Below are 17428 nucleotides of genomic sequence, written 5' to 3' on the forward strand. Positions count from 1 at the left end.
TTTTTAATGTTTATTTTTGAGAGAGAGACAGAGACAGAGCACAAGTTGGGGAGGGGTAGAGAGAGGGGGAGACACATAATCCAAAGAAGGCTCCAGGCTCTGAGCTGTCAGCACAGAGTCTGACCCGGGGCTGGAACTCACCGACTATGAGATCATGGCCTGAGCTGAAGTCGGATGCTCAACCAACTGAGCCACCCAGCCACCCCAGAAAACATTAACTTTATTATTATTTTTTTATAATGTTTATTTTGAGAGAGAGAAAGTGGGGGAGCAGCAGAGAGAGAGAGAGAGAGAGAGGATCCCAAGCAGGCTCTGTGCCATCAGCTCAGAGCCCGATGTGGGGCTCAAACTCACAAATTAGTGAGATCATGAGTTGAGCTGAAGTCAAGAGTTGGACATTTAGCCGACTGAGCCACCCAGGTGCCCCAGAAAGCATTAACTTTATTTTATTTTATTTTTTTTTAATTTTTTTTTTTCAACGTTTATTTATTTTTGGGACAGAGAGAGACAGAGCATGAACGGGCGAGGGGCAGAGAGAGAGGGAGACACAGAATCGGAAACAGGCTCCAGGCTCTGAGCCGTCAGCCCAGAGCCCGACGCGGGGCTCGAACTCACAGACCGTGAGATCGTGACCTGGTTGAAGTCGGACGCTTAACCGACTGCGCCACCCAGGCGCCCCTAGAAAGCATTAACTTTAAATAAATCATTCATAATATCACTATAGATGTATGTGTGGTTGAGATCATACTGTATGTATAATTTTATATACTTTTCACCTTAAAACGTATCACAAACGTTTTTCCATGCCATTAGAATTTCCCCCAAAATAACTAAAATTATGTTTACTTTTTTCTGATTCATTTTATAAAATAATGGAAAAATTTAGGAAATCCTAAGGAAAAAAATAAACATTTTTAATGCTATCCATTACTCATTGATAACCATGTTTAACATTTTAAAATGCTTTCTATCATTTTATTTTTTCTGTACACATTAGAATTTTAATCAGCATCATACTATATTGATAGTTTTAGATTCTGAATTGTTTTTAAGATTTTATTTATTTATTTTTTTAATTTTTTTTTTTTCAACGTTTATTTATTTTTGGGACAGAGAGAGACAGAGCATGAAGGGGGGAGGGGCAGAGAGAGAGGGAGACACAGAATCGGAAGCAGGCTCCAGGCTCTGAGCCATCAGCCCAGAGCCTGACGCGGGGCTCGAACTCACGGACCGCGAGATTGTGACCTGGCTGAAGTTGGACGCTTAACCGACTGCGCCACCCAGGCACCCCAAGATTTTATTTTTAAGTAATCTCTATATCCAAACTCACAACTCCAAGATCAAGAGTCACATGCTTTACTGACTGAGTCAACCAGGTGCCCCTAGATTCTGCATTTTTATTTCCATTTTATTATAAGCACTTATAACATTATTCTTTGATAATTACATTTGAAAAGAGTCTCTACTCTCAATTTTACCTTCCAAATATCTTTCAAATTGATCTTCTTCTTTCAATCAGCACTGCCACCATCCTAGTTTAAGCTTCCATAATCTTACCTCGATTGCTTGTTTTTTTAACTTCTCTCTGCGCTTCTCCCCTAATCCGTTTTCTATCCTCTGCAGGGATTCTTAAACTCTTCTTATGACACATATCCCTTGTACCTTTAGTGAAACCTATGGAGTCCTTCTGAGAATAACATTTTAAAATGTGTACCTACAGGGCTGTCTGTGTGGCTCTCAATTGGGCATCTGACCCTTGATCTTGACTCAGATCATGATCTCTTTGTTCGTGAGTTTGAGCCCCACATTGGGGCTCTGTGCTGATGGCACAGAGTCTGCTTGGGATTCTGTCTCTACTTCTCTCAGCCCCTCACCTGCTTTTATGCTCTCTCTCTCTCTTAAGATAAATAAATAAACTTAAAAATATGTGTAACTACAAGGGAAAACGATATACTAATAAGAATATTATTTTTAAAAAAAAAAATTTTTTTTTTCAACGTTTATTTATTTTTGGGACAGAGAGAGACAGAGCATGAACGGGGGAGGGGCAGAGAGAGAGGGAGACACAGAATCGGAAACAGGCTCCAGGCTCTGAGCCATCAGCTCAGAGCCCGACGCGGGGCTCGAACTCGCGGACCGCGAGATGGTGACCTGGCTGAAGTCGGACGCTTAACCGACTGCGCCACCCAGGCGCCCCAAGAATATTATTTTTTAAAAATTTGTGATATTTTAATGTATGTACCTCATCTTCATTATTTTTTTAACGTTTTATTTATTTTTGAGAGCGCAAGCGGGGTAGGAGCAGAGAGAGTGGGGGACAGAGGATCCAAAGCAGCCTCTGTGCTGAGAGCAGTGAGCCTGATGCGGGGCTCAAACTCTCATGTGAGAGCATGACCTGAGCCGAAATCGGATGCTCAACCGACTGAACCACCCAGGTGCCTCTATACATCATTATTAATTCATTAAATAACAAGATCTAGCAATGTTTCTAAAACTTCCGTAATTTTAATTAAGTTTTTACATTTAATGGATTCTATTTTAATTTTTTATCTTTTTTAAGTTTTTATTTAAATTTCAGTTAACATTAGTGTTATATTAGTTTCAGGTGTATAATATAATGATTCAGCAATTCCATAAATCACCTGGTAGTCATCACAAGTGCACTCCTTAATTCCCATCACCTATCTCCCTTCTGGTAACCATCAGTTTGTTCTGTACAGTTGAATCTGTTTCTTGGTTTGCCTCTCTCTCTCTCATTTTTTTTCCCTCCCTTTGCTTCTTTGTTTTGTGTTTTAAATTCCACATATGAGTGAAATCATATGGTATTTTCTGATGGAAAATACTGTCTTTTCTGACGGACTTATTTATCATAATACTCTCTCACTCTACCCATGTTGTTGCAAATGGCAACAACAATGCAAAAGATTTCGTTCTTTTTATGGGTGATTAATATTCCGTTGTATACATATACACCACATCTTCTTTATTCATTTATCAATGGATGGACATGAGCTATTTCCATAATTTGGCTATTGTAAATAATGCTGCTTTGGGGCCGCCTGGGTAGATTAGTCAGTTAAGCATCCGACTTTGGCTCGGGTCGTGATCTCACAGTTTGAGCCCTGTGTCAGGCTCTGTGCTGACAGCTCAGAGCCTGGAGCCTGCTTTGGATTCTGTGTCTCCCTCTCTTTCTGTCCCTTCCCCACTTGCGCTCCTGTCTCCCTCTCTCTCAAAAATAAATAATGAACGTTAAAAAAAATTTTTTAAACAAAAAATAATGCTACTTTAAACATCGAAGTGCATGTATCCTTTTGAATTAGTACTTTTGTATTCTTTAAATACCTAATAGTGTGATTGCTGGATCATAGGGTACAAAACTTTCATAAATTAAGTAACTGATGGATTGGGGCATGGAGCCCAATACAGGGGTTGAACTCATAACCTTGAGATCAAGACCTGAGCTGAGATCAAGAGTTGGATGCTTAACCAACTGAACCACCCCGGTGCCCCAAAACTTCCATAATATTAAAGTAATGGCATTATGAGGGACAAAACCATTATTTTGAGAGTTTTGTAATAAGCGTCATATGATATGTACATATTTGAAATTTGTATCGATGACAGAGTCAAAGGACCTATATTCACAATTAAAAGAAATGCTAAATTTCAATCAATCAGGGGTGAGTAAAAAATAAAGATTTTCTCCTTCATTCAATTTCATGAACTCCTGGATTCTAGGTAGAGACCCTTTTGTGTCTGTGGACTTGAGATTCAGAACCTGTGAGAATAGATATTTTCAAAATGCAATTCTTAGTTTAATTTTTTAAAAATGTTTTTATTTATTTTTAATTTTTTTTTAATGTTTGTTTATTTTTGACAGAGAGAGACATAGTGCAAGCAGGGGACAGGCAGAGAGAGAGGGAGACACAGAATCCAAAGCAGCCTCCAGGCTCCGAGCTGTCAGCACAGAGCCTGATGTGGGGCTTGAACCCACGGACCATGAGATTATGGCCCGAACCTAAGTCCAGCACCCAACCAACTGAGCCACTCAGGCACCCCTGTTTTTACTTATTTTTGAGAGAGAAAGAGAGACACAGAGCGTGAGTGAGGGAGGGGCAGAGAGAGAGGGAGACACAGAATCTGAAGCAGGCTCCAGGCTCTGAGCTGGCAGCACAGAGCCCAACGCAAGGCTCGAGCTTGTGAGCCATGAGATCATGACCTGAGCCAAAGTCGGACACTTAGCCAACTGAGCCACCCAGGCGCCCCTGCAGTTTTTATTTTATTATTTCCTTAATCAGAAACCTCCACTGGCTTCCCTTTGCTCTTGGGACAAATTCCAGAATATTTAATGTAAGTTTTAAAGGCCATTTGTGATTTAGCTTGCCTACTTTTCCACCCTCATTTCTCATTCTTATTTGTGCTTATACTCTAGCCACATAGGTTTTCTTTTAGTTTTATACCTTGTTCTCTCCTGTCTCAAGGCCTCTGTATATGCTGTTCTCATTGCTTAGATTGTCTCCTCTAACTACTCACATACCTAGTAAATGCAAATTCATCTTTTAGCTCTTAGTTTGAATGTCACTCCTCAGGGAAACCATCTCTAATTATTCCACTGACCCCTTTTAGATGCTGTCATAACAGTCTGTACTTTTCCTTCACAACACTTTCCATTTTGTTAATTACATTTTGTGTAGTTCTTTGAATGTCTGTGTCCTAAACTGTATGCCCTATGCAGGGAAGGACTATTCTGTATTAATTGTGTCTGTATACTTGGCTCTTGGTGTAGAATAGACTCTTAGTAAACATTTATTAAAACTCACAAGGTTAGGGGCACCTGGGTGGCTCAGTGGTTAAGTGTCCAGACTTTTACAAAAAATTAGCAAAAAAAAAAAAAAACAAAAAACAAAACCTGACCAGTTTAAAGTTCTTTAGTCATTGTCTCCTTTGTTTTCTCTATGAGTCAAACTCATCTCTCTATTTAAAAAAATATGTATTTTTTTAATGTTTATTTTTGAGAGGGAGACAGAGTGCAAGTGGGGGGGGGGGGCAGAGAGAAAGAGGTAGACACAAATCCAAAGCAGGCTTCAGGCTCTGAGCTGTCAGCACAGAGCCCAACGCAGGGCTCAATGCGCTAACCCTGAGATCATGACCTGAGCTGAAGTCGGATGCTTAACTGACTTAGCCACCCAGGTGTCCCATCTTCTCTCTTAAGAAATAGGTTTCTCATGTTGCCTGGCCAACTCCTACTCTAGTATCCAGTTTAGTTATGTACCCTTCTTCATGCACCTTCTTTAAACTACAGTAACAACCTGACATGACAAAATTAAATTGATTTTCTTATCTTTCTCCCTTCTTAGATTGTGTTTTCCATCTCCTTTTTTCTTATCTTTGTGCTTCAAAATGTAGTTATTTATTTTGTTGTATGTTTGATGTAGCTCCTTGGAAATAGGATTATCTTACAGTGTGAAGATTAAGCTTGGGCAAGAAGCTTTGAATCTTGCTTCTACCATTTAGTATCTGCATGATGGTTTGTATGTTACTTGGCCTTTCTGAGCTTTCATTTCCTTATCTTAATAACATCTACATTACAAATTTCCTGTGAGGATGATGTGAAATAATGATTTAAAATTCCCAACTACAGGTCTTAGGACACAGTAACTACTACTCAAGAAATAGCTCTCTTTTTTTTTTTTGTTTGTTTGAAAAGTAGATTTTCTTTCTTTCTTTTCTGAGGGATGGGGGACAGAGGGAGAGAGAATCTTAAGAGAGATGCACGGCTCCATCTCACAACCACCACGAGATCATGACCTGAGCTAAAATCAAGAGTCAGATGCTTAACTGACTGAGCCATCCAGGTGCCCCCACATGGGTCAGTTTTATTTTCTTTACCTTCTCATCTTCTATTACTTTGTTCATTCCTTCTAAAAATGTTCTTAAATGCACATTATAAGCCCTTCTGTAACTTTTTTGAGTTATTGAATACCTGAAAGCTGTTAAGAGGATGCATAATTTACTCTTAACTACTTTTTTAAAATAACATTTAATAAGTACTTAATGCCATTTTTTCCTTATCAGAGTTTTGTTTGAAACTAATACTTTCTATTCAAGACTTGAGGCTGGAAAAAAAAAAAACAAACACCTTGAGGCTGGCTTGCTGAGTTTACTGGAAGCATTAATACATTGACTCCTCTGCACAGTTTTCCTCCTAAAAACAGACGAAACAAGGCCTTTATCCATGGCTGGATGTTGATTAGTCTCTCTCCTTCCAGTTCCTATTTCTACTGGCCTGTCAGGAGACTTCTATACCAAATCTCCACCCTCTCATTGTTATCATTCCTGTTTGGTGTGTCAAACAAACCTTATTAGCTTTGTTCACATCAAGTTCTCAAGGCTTATTAGGCTTCCCACTTGGGTTGTCATGCCTGTTTTGTCATCCCTCATTGTCCTCCCTGGAAGCACTTAGGTTGCCTTTCTCTGAACATTCACAAGTCAGAATCTTCTTTTCTGTTCTGTTTAAATACCTAACATTTGCCAGTAACCAACATCTTTTCGTATTTAATTGTATAGCTCCAGGGAGTTTTGTCCATTTCTCCTTGCTTTGCTTTCAGTGGTGACAGAAATACCTTTTTTTTAAAAGTAATATTTATTGTAAGCCTTAATTCTTTCTTCTGTGCTTCAAACTAAGTAATTCTAACTTTTTAATCTTTTATCATAGGCTCTATTTCCCAAACTTTCTTCTTTGCTTTTGTTCTGTATTCCAGATTTTTCTCCTCCTACCTGATTAAAGGCAAATCAAGATGGAAAATTATTTCCAAATTTTCATGTTTCTTGCCATCATAGTTTTAAGTTTTGGTTCATAGACTGGGTCCAAATGTGAGAAATATATTTTGAGTTTATATTGTCAATCCCGTAGTACAAGCAAGTTACTTAGTCATCAGAAATACTAGTTAAATGTTTAATCAGGAAGAATATGACTAGAGAGTGCTGCTGTCAGAACATCTTCCTTTTCCTTACCAATATTTTTTCTTTGAGGGAAGAGTGCTGTTACCAGAGTTATTCCCCCCCAGAATAAATGTTACTTTATATTCACATAATAATCTTTTTGCCTTTTTTTGTTTTTGTTTTTTTGTCCAGATCTGAGTTCTTTGTTCGGATTCTTCTCTAATCCTTTCAAACCTTATCCTTTGACTTCTGGTTCCTTCCTGTCCTGACCATCTTTGCTCCAAGGCTGTGTGTAAACCTTCACTTTAATTCTGTGAGTGTAACTTCTCTATTCTCTGTGCTGAAACCCCATATTCTCCTGTCACTTGTGGAAAAAATTCTGATTTAATAACTATTTCTGGATTTGTAATTTAGGACTATTATCCAGAATCTTCTTAACAGCTTAGTAATAGTTAATAGTGAAAATTGTTGAGTTTGTTGGTCCAGTGGATTGTATGAACTCATTTAAGCCTCACAACAATTTTATAAATAGGTGCTGTTATTTACCCCTTTTTACAGATGAGGAACCATAGAGTGGTTAAATTAACCAGTCCAAGGTCATATAGCTCGTAAATAGTAGGATCAGGATATCATTCCAGTCTGGCACATTTCTTCTCTAGCTTGTTCTGTCACCCTGGGATGTAGTTTGCTTGGCTAGGTTTTTTTTTTTTCCCTTTTTTAAAAAATCTTTTTTAAGTTTGCAGTCACAATAATAACCTAATGCAAGGTGGAATTGAAAATCATTTGCTTCTCTGAAATTCTAATAATTTCACAATAATTACCTAAAGACTTTCTTTTTTTAAAGATTATTTATTTATTTTGAGTGAGAGAGAGAGAGAGAGTACAAATGAGGGAGACAGAGAGTGGGAGAGAGAGAATCCCAAGCAGGCTCCATGCTGTTGGTGCAGAGCCTGATGTGGGGCTTGATCCCATGAACCATGATATCATGACTTGAGCCAGTGCTCACCTGACTGAGCCACACAGGAGCCCCACCCTGGATTTAATTTAAATGAAAGATCCCAAGGTTCCCTTTTTTTTTTTTTTTAATGTTTATTTTTGAGATAGAGACAGCACGAATGGGGGAGAGGCAGAGAGAGAGAAGGCAATGCAGAATATGAAGCTGGCACCAGGGTCTCAACCTGTCAGCACAGAGCCGGACGTGGGGCTCAAGCCCACAAACTGCGAGATCATGACCTGAGCCAAAGTCAAACATTCAACTTGCTGAGCCACCCAGGTGCCCCCTCGGATTTCATTTAAAAACCGACTACGTATAAAATCTTTTATACATTATTAGAAATATAAGCCTCTCTCTCTCAAAAATAAATAAACATTAAAATAAATTTAAAGAAATATAAGCTCCAAAAGAAAAATGGCTAAAGATGTGAACATGGAGTACATTGAAGAAAACATGTTAAATGGCCTCTAAATATTTGAAGCTTGTCTAAACCCTACCAGTAATTAGCAAAATAAGCCAATTAAAGCCATGTTGAGATATTTTTTACCTGTTAGGCTGACAGGGTCTTTTTTTTTAATGACAATACCTACTTATATCAGAGGTGTGGAAATGGGTACTTTGATATTGCTGATAACAATATAAATTGGTAAGTGCTTCTGCAAGGCAGCATGGCTATATATATCAAAAGCTTAAAAAATGATTACTATTTAACTCAGAAATTTCATATGTAAGGGAAGCCAAATGGAAATAGATGTATGTACAAAGATGATTACTGAAGCATTGTTTATTATAGCAGAAATTGGAAATACTTAAATGTCCAATAGTAGAGGATTATTTAAATGATAGTGAATCCTTACAATGGATCAGAATAAAGACATTAAAAAGACGGCAGACGTTTATTTATTAATATATGGGGATTATTTTAAGATGGTGTTTGTTTGGGCTGGCATAACAAAGTATCACAAACTTGATGGCTTAAAAAACAGAAATATATTGTCTCACAGCTCTGGAGGCTAGAAATCCAAGATCAAGGTGTCAGCAGGGTTGACTCCTTCTGAGGACTGTGAGGGAGAATCTGTCTTGTGTTTCTTCCTGGTTTCTGGTTTTGCTGGCAATCTTTGGTGTTCCTTGTCTGGTAAGATGTATCACTCCATTCTCTGCCTTCATGTTTATAAGGAGGTCTCCATGTGTGTATCCTTTTTTTATAAGGACGCAGTCATATTGTATCAAGATCCACCCTAATGTGCTCATCTTGCACATCTGTAAAGAGCCTCTTGCCAAAAAAGGTCTCATCCACAGGTACGTGGGTTAGGACTGTAAGATTTTTTTGGGGGGATATAATTCAACCCATAACATAATGGTAGGTGAAAAAACCAGCATACAAAACAGTTTGTATAGTATTAGTGCATTTTCCAAAGTATATCTATATACACACATGTATGCACATTTATAGGTGGATACTCATCCCATAGAAAAACATATGAAAAGCTAGGTACAAAAATGTTGTAAGTAGTTATCTCCATCTGGGTTAAATTTAGGGTGATTTAAGTTAGTTTCTATATTTTCATTTATATTACTTTACTTTCTTTTCATTTCTTTTCAATTCAGGAAAACTGAACTCAGCTATCAGGGATAGTCTGAATATTTGAATTTTCATTAGGAACAAAGCTTAATAATTTATTGAATAATTAAAACCAAAACTGAGTTTATTCTAAGAACAAAGCCTTTTATTTATGGACTTTTTAGGACTGTATATTTGGTTTCCTTTATTTTTCTGGAAACTGCTAATATGCAGGAGTTGATTTGGGAAGAATTATGTTCCTTGCTGGTTACTGTGTTGTTCAGTATTTTTCATCAGAGTTGTTTTTTGTTTTTTGTCTTTTGAAAAATTAAAAAAAAAACTGTTCTTTGTAAAAAGCCAAATTTTATGAAATGAAAGATCTGATGATCAACGACTTTACATTTAGTTACATTTACATATAGTTGGGACATATATTACTAGTAAGACAGACTTGAATATTTAAAGAAGTATCTATTAACTTCTGAGAGAGTTCTCTTAGTCTTGTCAGAAACATAACTTACTCTTTGTAGTAGATACAGGACAGTCATTTTGAAAAAGAGAGTTGGTTATATTCACTAAATATTTATTGAGCATCTAAGATTTGCCAGACACTGCTAGGTACTAGGATTGATTACCAGTATAAAAAGCTACCCTCAAGAAGGTTTATGTCTAATGGTTATCAAGTACTGGGTCTTTAAATAATATAGTGATGCTACGTAAATGCATTCCTTTTGTTAAATGTTGGAACCAGTCTCAAACTGAGTTTCTGACGGCAAACTTTTTACCACTTTCTATTTCTCTTACTCTTAAGTCTACTCTTGGCCTATATCCTGACCCTTAATCTCAAAACACCTTCTATTTTTGAAGTTCCAATTGTCTTCTGATTTTAGTTTCCCAACAAGAACATAATTGGTTAGTCTAAGAGTATATGTTCTTACCTTTTTTACTTATATAAAGAGAAGCATAATGGTTGACAGCTTGGACTCTTCATCACACTACCTGGGTTGGAATACGAATTCTTTGATTTTTGTTGTGTAGCCTTGGGCATGTTACTTTTTTGTGTGATACATTTCCTCATTTATAAAATGAGGGTAATAACGGTTACTTGTCTCATAGTATTAAGGATTAAATGAATTCATACATTAGAAAATGCTTCCAAATAGTTTTCCAGAGTAGTTTTACCACTTACAGTCTCATGGCAGAGTATGAGCATTCTCCTTTTTCTGCATCCTCACTGTTCCTTGGTATTGGTAGATGTATAGAGGTTTCTCATTGTGATTTTAATTTGTATTTTCCTGATAGCTAATAAAATTGAACATTTTTTTCATTTGTTAACTTTGAGGTAGTGTTACTTAAAATCTTTTCACCATTTTTCTTTGGGGTCGTCTCTATTTTTAATTTTTAAGAGGTCTTAAAAATTTCCAAATTTAAGAACTTTATTGAAATATTAATTATCTTCCTCTGTGGCTTGGTTTTATATGCTCTTAACCTTGTCTTTTGATGAACAGATACTAATGTTAGTGTAGTCAACTTATTATTCTTTTGCCTTTTTTGTTACTGCATTTTGTATCCTATGTAAGAAATTTTTTTTAAATTTCAAGTTTTTATTTAAATTTTGGTTTGTTAACATGTTTATCCTAATGTTATGAAGATATTCTTCTGAGTTTTGTTTTGAGGCTTTTACTGTTTAATTTTTACACTTAGATCTATAATACATTTGGTGTTTATTGTGTAAATAATGAGGAAGGGAGTTAACATTCATATTTTTCTAGGCAGTTATCCAGTTGGTCCAGCATAACCTATTGAAAAGATCATCCTTTCTTTATTATACTGTAATGTTACCTTTATCATAAACCAGGTGATTGTATAGGTCACTTGATTTATGTAAAGTTATCTTTACGTGTTATGGAATCTTCTACTCCATGCACATGGAAGAGTACACTTCCACTTATTTTGGTCTTTAGTTTTTCTCAATATATATATTTTTTTACTTTTCAGTGTAAAGGTCATGTCTTTTATTAAAGTTACTTCTAGATATTTAGTGGGGCTTTGATGCTGTCGTAAATGGTACTATTTTTAAATTTCTTTTTTTGCTGATACATACAACTGATTTTTTTGCATATTGACCTTGTAGTCATTAACCTTGCCAGATTTCCTTATTAACTCTAATGGTTTATCCTGGTATTTGAGATCAATGGACAGTTTTCTTTTCCATTTCTACTACCTTTTCTTTCTTTTCTTGTTTTCTTGCCAAACATTCTGTTATATTTTTAATGTCCTTAGGCTCTGTAGTACCTTCCCTCTCTTGTTTCTTTTTAAAAAAAAAATTTTTTTTTAATGTTTATTTATTTTTGAGACAGACAGAGCTTGAGTGGGGGAGGGACAGAGAGAGAAAGGGAGACACAGAATCTGAAGCAAGCTTCAGGCCCTGAGCTGTCAGCACAGAGTCCGACACGAGGCTTGAACTCGTGAACCCCATATCTTGTCCTATGCAATTCAATTCTTGATTAGTGTTTCTAATGGTCTTTATTTTTTTTCTTTTTAAGATTTTTATTTATTTATTTCTTGAGGGAGAAAGAGACAGTGTGAGTAGGGAAGAGCAGAGAGAGAGGGAGAGAATCCCAAGCAGGCTTCACAATGCTAGAGCAGAGCACTACGTGGGGCTCAAACTCAAGAACCATGAGACAATGACTGAAGCCAAAATCAAGAGTCAGCTTACTAGGGGCGCCTGGGTGGCGCAGTCGGTTAAGCGTCTGACTTCAGCCAGGTCACGATCTCGCAGTCCGTGAGTTCGAGCCCCGCATCAGGCTCTGGGCTGATGGCTCAGAGCCTGGAGCCTGTTTCCAATTCTGTGTCTCCCTCTCTCTCTGCCCCTCCCCCGTTCATGCTCTGTCTCTCTCTGTCCCAAAAATAAATAAACGTTGAAAAAAAAAATTTAAAAGAGTCAGCTTACTTGACTAAGCCACTAAGTCTCCCCTAAAGATCTTTATTATTGTGGGTCCAGTCAGGAGAGAGAAAGCACACAATTATTTAAATAGGAAAAGTTTAATATAAAGATTTATTAGCTATAATGGGACTGCAGTAATGAGAGGTTGACTAGTCAGAAGTAAACAGAACTCTAAAGAATATAGGATAGCAGGTATAGGAAGCAGTCACCAATTCTAGGGCTGAGACAGAGGGCCCATGCCCCCAGGACTGAGACCCAGACTCTGTTTTAAGGGGCACAGATGTGAATGGGAACTCTTGAAATCAGATTCTTTTTTTTTCTTTTTTTAAAAATTTATTCTCAGGTTAGTTAATACACAGCATAGTCTTGGCTACAGGAGATTCATCACTTATATTTAACACCCAATGTTCATCCCAACAAGTGCCCTTCTTAATGCCCATCACACATTTTCCCCATCCCCATCAACCCTCAGTTTTTTCTCTGTATTTGAGAGTCTCTTACAGTTTGCCTCCGTCTCTGTTTTTATCTTTTTCTTCCCTTCCCCTATGATCATCTGTTAAGTTTCTCAAATTCCACATATGAGGGAAATCATATGATATCTTTCTTTCTCTGACTATTTTGCTTAGCGTAATACTCTCCAGTTCCATTCATGTTGTTGCAAATGGCAAGATTTCATTCTTCTTTATCACTGAGTAATATTTCATTGTGTATATATCTTCTTCATCCATTCATCAGTTGATGGACTTTTGGGCTCTTTCCATAATTTGGCTATTGTTGATAGTGCTGCTATAAACATTGGGGTGCCTGTACCCCTTCAAATCACCACTCCTGTATCCTTTGGATAAATACTTGGTAGTGCAATTGCTGGGTCATAGGATAATTCTATTTTTAATTTTTTGAGGAACCTCTACATTCTTTTCCAGAGTGGCTGCACCAGTGTCCATTCCCATCAACAGTGCAAGAGGGTTTCCCTTTCTCCACATCCTCTCCCATGTCTGTAGTTTCCTGAGTTGTGAATTTTAGCCACTCAGAGCGGTGTGAGGTGGTATCTCGTGGTTTTGATTTATATTTCCTGATGATGAGTGATGTTGAGCATCTTTTCATATGTCTCTTGGCCATCTGGATGTCTTCTTTGGTAAAGTGTCTATTCATGTCTTCTGCCCATTTCTTCATTGGATTATTTGTTTTTTGGGTGTTGAGTTTGGTAGTTCTTTATAGATTTCTGATACTAACCCTCTATCTGATATGTGATTTGCAAATATCTTCTCCCATTCCGTCAGTTGCCTTTTAGTTTTGTTGTTTCCCTTGCTGTGCAGAAGCTTTTTATCGTCATGAGGTCCCAGTGGTTCATTTTTGCTTTTGTTTCCCTTGCCTTCGGAGACATGTCAAGTAAGATGTTGCTGTAGCTGAGGTCAAAGAAGTTGCTGCCTCTTTTCTCCTTTAAGATTTTGATGATTTCATGTCTAACATTTAGGTCTTTCATCCATTTTGAATTTATTTTTGTGTATGGTGTAAGAAAGTTGTCCAGTTTCATTCTTCTGCATGTCGCTGTCCTATTCTCCCAGCACCATTTGCTAAAGAGGCTGTCTTTTTTCCATTGGATACTCTTTCCTGCTTTGTCAGACATTAGTTGGTCATACATTTGTGGGTCCAATTCTGTGTTCTCTATTCTATTCCATTGGTTTATGTGTCTGTTTTTGTGCCAATACCATACTGTCTTGATGATTACAGCTTTGTAATAGAGGCTAATGTCGGATTGTGATGCCTCCCATTTTGGTTTTCTTTTTCAACATTACTTTGGCTATCTGGGGTCTTTTGTGGTTCCATACAAATTTTAGGATTGTTTGTTCTAGCTTTGAGAAGAATGCCAGTGCAATTTTGATTGGGATTGCATTGAATGTGTAGATAGCTTTGGGTAGTATTGACATTTTAACAATATTTATTCTTCCAATCCGTGAACACGGAATGTTTTTCTATTTCTTTTTGTCTTCTACAGTTTCCTTCATAAGTTTTCTATAGTTTTCAGCATACAGATCTTTTACATCTTTGGTTAGGTTTATTCTTAGGTATTTTATGGTTCTTGGTGCAATTGTAAATGGGATCAATTTCTTGATTTCTCTTTCTGTTGCTTCATTATTGGTGTATAGAAATGCAACCAATTTCTGCACATTGATTTTGTACCCTGCGACTTTGCTGAATTCATGTATTAGTTCTAACAGGCTTTGGGTGGAGTCTTTTGGGTTTTCTATGTAGAATATCATGTCATCTGCAAAGAGTGAAGGTTTGACTTCTTTGTCAATTTGGATGTCTTTTATTTTGTTTTGTTGTCTGATTGCTGAGGCTAGGACTTCAAACACTATGTTAAACAACAGGAGTGAGAGTAGGCATCCCTGTTGTGTTCCTGATCTCACGGGGAAAGCTCTCAGTTTTTCCCCATTGAGGATGATATTAGGTGTGGGTCTTTCATATATGGCTTTTATGATGTGAAGGTATGTTCCTTATATCCTGACTTCCTTGAGGGTTTTTTTTTTTTAATATGAAATTTATTGTCAAATTGGTTTCCATACAACACCCAGTGCTCATCCCAACAGGTGCCCTTCTCAATGCCCATCACCCACTTTCCCCTCCCTCTCACCCCCATCAACCCTCAGTTTATTTTCAGTTTTTAAGAGTCTCTTATGGTTTGCCTCCTCCCTCTCTGTAACTTTGTTTTGCTTTTCCCCTTCCCCTCCCCCATGGTCTTCTGTTAAGTTTCTCAGGATCCACGTAAGAGTGAAAACATATGGTATCTGTCTTTCTCCGTATGACTTATTTCACTTAGCATAACACTCTCCAGTTCCATCCACGTTGCTACAAAAGGCCATATTAAGGGTTTTTGTTAAGAAAGGATGCTGTATTTTGTCAAATGCTTTTTCTGTATCCATTGACAGGATCACATGGTTCGTATCCTTTCTTCTGTTAATGTGATGTATAATGTTGATTGATTTGCGAATATTCAACCAGCCCTGCAGTCCAGGAATGAATCCCACTTAATCATGGTAAATAATTCTTTTAATGTACTGTTGAATTCGATGTGCTAGTATCTTGTTGAGAATTTTTGCATCCATGTCATCAGGGATATTGGCCTTTAATTCTCCTTTTTAGTGGGATCTGTGTCTGCTTTTGGAATCAGGGTAATGCTGGCTTCATAGAATGAGTCTGGAAGCTTTCCTTCTTTTTATATTTTTTGGAACAGTTTGAAAAGAATAGGTATTGACTGTGCTTTAAATGCTTGGTAGAATTCCCCTGGGAAGCCATCTGGCCCAGGACTCTGATTTGTTGGGAGGTTTTTGATAACCAATTCAATTTCTTCACTGGTTATGGGTCTGTTCAAATTTTCTATTTTTTCCTGTTTGAGTTTTGGTAGTATGTGAGTATCTAGGAAATTGTCTTTCTTTTAGATTGTCTAGTTTGTTGGCATATAATTTTTCATAATATTATCTAATAATTGTTTGTATTTCTGTGGTGTTGGTTGTGATCTCTCCTCTCTTTCATTTGTGATTTTATTTATTTGGGTCCTCTCTTTTATTTTTGAGAAGTTTGGCTAGGGGTTTATCAATTTTGTTTATTTTTTCAAAACACTGACTCTTAGATTCATTGATCTGTTGTACTGGGTTTTGTTTTTGTTTTTGTGTTTTTTTTTGGATTCAATATTGTTTATTTCTGCTGTAATCATTACTGTTTCTCTTCTTCTGTTGGCTTTGGGCTTTCTTTGCTGCTGCCTTTTCTAGCTCCTTTAGATGTAAGGTTAAGCTGTGTATTTGGGATCTTTCTTGCTTCTTGAGATAGGCCTGAATTGCAATGTATTTTCCTCTTAGGACTGCCTTTGCTCCATCCCAAAAGATTTGGACTGTTGTGTTTTCATTTTCATTTGCTTCCATATATTTTTAAGTTCTTCTTTAATTTCCTGGTTGACCCATTCATTCTTTAATAGGATATTCTTCAACCTCCCTGTATATGGGGGCTTTCCAAATTTTTTATTGTGGTTGATTTCAAGTTTGATAATGTTGTGATCTGAAAAATATGCATGGTATGATCTCAATCCTTTTATAGTTGTTGAGGGCCTTTTGTGACCTAGTACGTGATCTCTTTTGGAGAATGTTCCATGTGCACTCAAGAAGAATGTGTATTTTGCTGCTTTAGGATGAAAAGTTCTGAATATACCTGTTAAGTTCTTCTGGTCCAGTGTGTAATTCAAAGCTATTGTTTCCTTATTGATTTTCTACCTAGATGACATGTCCATTGCTATAAGTGGAGCATTAAAGTCCCCTACAATCACGGTATTATTATCTATACATTTGTTTATGTTTGTGACTAATTGATATATATATTTGGGTGCCTCCACATTGGGGGCATAAACATTTACAATTGTTAACTCTTCTTGATGGATAGACCAATTAATTATATGTATAATTTTATACACACACACACACACACACACACACACACATATATGTAATAATGCCATTCTTCATGTCTTGTTATAGTCTTTGTTTTAAAATCTAGTTTGTCTGATACAAGTATGGCTGCTCTGGCTTTCTTTTGACGTCCAGTAGCATGATAGACAGTTCTCCATCCCCTCACTTTCTTTCCTTCTTCTTCTTCTTTTTTTTTTTTTAATGTTTATTTCTGAGAGACAGAGCATGAGTGGTGGAGGGGGAGAGAGAGAAGGAGACACAGAACTCCAATGCAGGGCTTGAACCCATGAACCATGAGATCATGACCTGAGCTGAAGTCTGACACTTAACCAACTGAGCCACCCAGGTGTCCCATCCATCCCCTCACTTTCAATCTGTGGTGTCCTCAGGTGTAAAATGAGTCTCTTGTAGGAAGCATATAGATGGATCTTGTTTTTTATCCATTCTGATACTCTTTGACTTTTGATTGGGTCATTTAGTCCATTTACATTCAGAGTGATTATTGAAAGTTATGGATTTAGTGCTAT

At 37.1% G+C, this 17428-nt stretch overlaps 1 protein-coding gene across 3 annotated transcripts in view; it reads left to right on the forward strand.

Annotated features, from left to right (window-relative positions):
• CYP20A1 (cytochrome P450 family 20 subfamily A member 1) overlaps positions 1–17428 on the forward strand; it is a 75725-nt gene that overhangs the window by 13060 nt on the left and 45237 nt on the right. Inside the window, exon 1 of one of the 3 annotated variants that reach the window (XM_040475907.1) lies at positions 7147–7255. The exons of 1 other annotated variant lie outside the window; for it this stretch is intronic. The gene's annotated coding sequence lies outside the window, so the exon portion shown is untranslated. Of the gene's footprint in view, positions 1–7146; positions 7256–9145; positions 9236–17428 lie in introns of those variants that run through there. One more of the 3 variants, XM_040475908.1, reaches the window with a different exon arrangement.

The sequence above is a fragment of the Herpailurus yagouaroundi genome, unplaced genomic scaffold, assembly GCF_014898765.1.
Source record: "Herpailurus yagouaroundi ecotype Mexico unplaced genomic scaffold, PumYag 140, whole genome shotgun sequence".
In the NCBI taxonomy this organism is placed as follows: Eukaryota; Metazoa; Chordata; class Mammalia; order Carnivora; family Felidae; genus Herpailurus; species Herpailurus yagouaroundi.